General features: G+C 39.3%; 1 pseudogene; it reads right to left on the reverse strand.

The window, feature by feature from the left end:
• Positions 1-1,655: 1,655 nt before the first annotated feature.
• On the reverse strand, positions 1,656-2,642 carry LOC101967124 (tRNA (uracil-5-)-methyltransferase homolog A pseudogene; annotated as a pseudogene).
• Between the last annotated feature and the right edge of the window lie 1,775 nt (positions 2,643-4,417).

Here is a 4,417-nt window from a genome sequence, read left to right on the forward strand (position 1 = left end):
AGGTGCTTAACAACTGAGCCACATCCCCAGCCCTTTTTATGTTTTACTTTTTAAATTTTGAGACAAGGTCTTGATAACTTGCTCAAGGTCTTGCTAAGTTGCTGGCCAATTGTTAGAAGGCCTCAGAACTTTCTAAGTCTATATGGATATATATTGTGATCCTCCTGCCTCAGCCTCCCTAGCTTCTGCAATAACAGTCATGTATTACCACACCAGGCTTAATTATTGTTTCCTAAGCACTTTAGAGACATTAAATTAAACATCAATATAGTTACATGAGGTCAGATGAAACACACAGGATACCAGATAGAGAAACTTTTAAATTTATAAAATTATCAATATCATTTAGCTAAATTTTGCATGTTTTATGCCAATCTAATTAATATTCTAAATTATCTTTCAGAAACTTAAAAATGTGCTTTTATTAAAAATAATGCTATGTACTATTAGTCATAGAAAAATTTACTGAAAAATAAGAAGCAGATCCAAAATCAATATGAAAATCTTTAGCATTCATATGCACTCACACACTCAGGTGTATGTACATGTGTGTAGATATAAATCAAGTAGTGGAAAATATAATAAAGGAAATATGCATCAGAAAAGACATTAAATGAGGCAGAATTCTGAAAAAAAAACTTAAAATATTTTTTCAGGATATGTATTTAAAATTAAAAAAATAAAACCCATCCAAAACTGGAATTTTTTTTAACTGGTCTTTGCTAAATCAGTATGAACTGATATTGCAAATGTCTGGTGGAATCTTAGTCTGTAATGTTGGGGCAAGCCATGCATGTCCACCTGCTGGCCTCAGGCTGCATAAAGAAGTGATGGAGAATTTTACAAAATGCTATGTACTCTGCATTTCTTGGTAGGAATAGGGTCATTGTAGTTAGAGCCAGCAGTCTAGAAAAAGAGATGAGCATAGGAGAAGGTGAAGCTCTTCGGTGCCTCTGCATCTGTCCCTCTCCATGTCTGAACAAGAAGCCCTGCAGAAGGTAATGGCTGCTGCATCACTCCAACCTCCCAATTTTGTGAAAATTCCCCTTTGGTTATTTCTAACTTGAAACATACTTGTAAAGGAAATCTGTGTATCATACTTTGAGTTTTGTCAAATTTATCCACTACAAAGTCACTACTGTTTATCACTTGGTCTATTTGACTAATGCACATCTTCTTTAATTGTGCTGAATTTTCAAATATAATAGAAAAATCACGCTACCATTTAATATGAAACCATTATCAACAAGCCTTGATAGTTTTACTAATTATACAGAAGCACATGAAGTCTATAATAATAAATTACAATAATAATGGTTAAGGAACTAAAAATATCACAATTATGGATGTATTCTTAAAATAGAATCAATAGAATGGCTGAAGCTTTTTTTCATATTTTTTATTCAGCATTTGTTTAGTTTGGCCCTCATAGCCTGACTCTTCCAGTAGGATGGGATGTGGGATGGACAGTCTACAGGAGTCTGCCTGCCCTTTGAGCTATATTGACAGCAATAGATTGGTCCTGGCGAGGAGGCTAGGCCTGTGCCCTGTGATTGCTCTCCTGAGCATCCTGAGACAAGGCTGTGGGAAGCCCCCAACTTTGGTCCTCCTGATGGGCCTTGCTATGGAAGAGCTGGTCTCTGTAGCTTCCGGGTCTAGGATGAAAGGGAAGCCCCAGAGTCCAGCAGGGCATCATTAGGGAGCCCTTGTGAAGTTTGGGCTGGCAGGACTTGGTACCTTAGGGCTCCTGAGCCATTTTGATGCTCCATATTTTCCAACAGAATGAGCATCTCACATCAGGGGCCTGATGAAGCACATTCATGGCCACAGCTTTGACTATTTGGAAGGGAGAGCCCTTGACCTGGTAAAAGGGGCCCCTACAGAGGTCCACAGAATTACCAATAGCTGCCTGGGGCTGCATGGCATAGAGGAAGCACTCGAAGTACTCACCTCTTTGGATGGCCAGGACCACATTGGAATGCAGGGCAGTGAGGAGTGGGTCCAGGGTGGCCACAAGTTGTTGGGAAGGCAGTCTACTCACCAGGTTGGGTACCAGGTCCTTGACCCTGCCACAGTTGAACTCAGAGTTGCTCAGCTCATTGGCCTGGACATCCACCCTGGGGTCGACCACAGCCTCCTGAAATGGCTCAGTCCCAATGACTCTCTTCACCTTCCAGGCAAGGGACAGACCAATGGTGCCTGTGCTATAGCACTCATCCAACACTCCACTTTCCTCCTCCGGTGGGGCCCAGTCCAGGATGACTGTGTAGAGCACCTCATCTGCAGGTGTGTATGTGCCTTGTGGGGTAGATGCCCAGCTCCAAAATACAAAATAGTGTCCTACCTGGAAGAAGGCATGAGGAGAGAACTGGAAGGCAACCCACATAGGTCCTCCTGGATGCACTGTTTCCCAAACATGCTCGAGGGACAGGCCTTCCTGGCTGGGAGTCTCACAGTCCCTCCTCCATAAAGTAGAGGTACGCCAGTCCCCTGGCTCTGTCTGATCCTTCCATGAAGTATTGAACCAGCCAGGCCTTCAGCCTGGTCAGCTCCTCCAGGCTCAGTTTCTGGGGTCAGAAGTAGGTGATGGCCATGGCTTGGCCATAGTGGCTTCCAGGAGCCTGCATATGTCTCAGGTCCATATGTGGAGTATGATGGGAACCAGATGACTGTCTGGAAGGCTTTTACCCCCCATTTGCTGAGTGCTTGACTGCCTGACTCCCTCCAGTGGGCAGCAGGCCTTGTTGTTGCTGGTCTTTGTGTGGGCATCCAGGGCCCGGGGTATAGTTGATCTTCCCAGTTTCCTTGGCAATCCTCTGCAGCACCTGCTCACACTCCACCTACTTCCACTTCTCAGCTTATGGCACAGTCCAAAGAGGGGTCACCACATCAGCAAAATGCATTGCAGGCATCTTGCTCTCCTGCTGCCTCTTTCTGACTTTGGGATTTGTCTTGGATCAGGCCAGGTGCACGATGAATGGGAGCCTTTCCAAGGGACTTGTCCTACTCAGCAGCCCTGCGAAATGTCACCAAGGTTAGGCAAGCGTTCTACCACTGGGGTAGATGCCCAGCTCCAAAATACAAAAGAGTGTCCTACTTATAGTGCCAAGGAGGAAAAAAGGGAGCAAAAATTTAAAAAAAAAATTGCTTGACACAATTCATAAGAATATGCAAATTCTGTTTATTTTTATTAAATATAATAAAATAATTTTTACTTTTTTTTGGATTAAGGTTGTAGTTAGACCAATCAAAGCTTTCAGAGAAGTTGACTTTTTTAAAACATGAAATATATACAGTTCTACATGGTTTGAGCATTTGCTTTTTATATTTGTGAATTTTTAATTAGATTTTGTATAATGTTTATAGAAATATCATTTTATTAAACTTGTGCTAAATTTTAATTTAAAAATAGGAAATATTTTTAGTACATTGTGGATTCTTTACCTTCTGTAAAGGTCTGCAATCACAGTGTCTCCTGAAGCTGAAGCATTGGGATTGCAAATTCAAGGCCATCTTTGACAAATTAGCAAGAACCTGTCTCAAAATTTAAAAATAGAAAGGTCTGAGGATATTCTTCAGTGCTAAAGCACCCGTGGGTTCAATCCCAGCATCAAATAAATAAATATATAAATAAGTAAATAAAAATTGTAACTCAAGGAGGTTAAAAGATTGAACTTATAGCAAAAACTGGTGAGCAGTCATTTTAAACCAGAGTATATCTGACACCAAACTGTTTACAATAAACATTCTGATACTTGATTTGAAAATATTTTAGGTAGCTGTAAATAAACTCTGAAATTCAAATATATGCTAACCTTATATCAGTTAAGTAAAATATAATTTAAAATAAATATTTTATTCAAACTTTCAAGTAAGTATATATACTAGCATTTTATTTTTTCCTGATCAGTACCTAAATCCAACTTGGAATGAATTTAGCTGTAGACTTTTTAAAGTTTTTCTTTCAGCATCATGCTGAACTTTCGATTTATGTATTGGTTTCATTTATTGATCAACAGCATTTGCAATTATTTTTAATTGTTGTCTCTGCTTAGGACTCTTGTGTTCAAAGTTGAAACTAATTGACGTATCAGTGATAGGTTACAGAAAGAAAAACAAAAACACAACATCAGAGTTACACAGTAATCAAATTTATAATTTTAAAAATATTTTATGGTCTCTTACTTGTAATACTGAATACTCATAAACATACAGAAAATTTTCTACAACTGTAAATGTTGGAATTTAACATTCCTTAACTACTTCAACAAATTACCCATCCTTTAAAATCAAAATTGCATTCAGGTCTGTGTTTTTAGTCATCAACTTGTATTTCTTAACTGCTGTGTGCTTGAGAGTCACAGGTCTCCAAAGCACTTGGGGTTTTCAAGTGCCATTATAAAACATGTTATTTTAT

The sequence above is a fragment of the Ictidomys tridecemlineatus genome, chromosome 9 (assembly GCF_052094955.1).
Source record: "Ictidomys tridecemlineatus isolate mIctTri1 chromosome 9, mIctTri1.hap1, whole genome shotgun sequence".
In the NCBI taxonomy this organism is placed as follows: Eukaryota; Metazoa; Chordata; class Mammalia; order Rodentia; family Sciuridae; genus Ictidomys; species Ictidomys tridecemlineatus.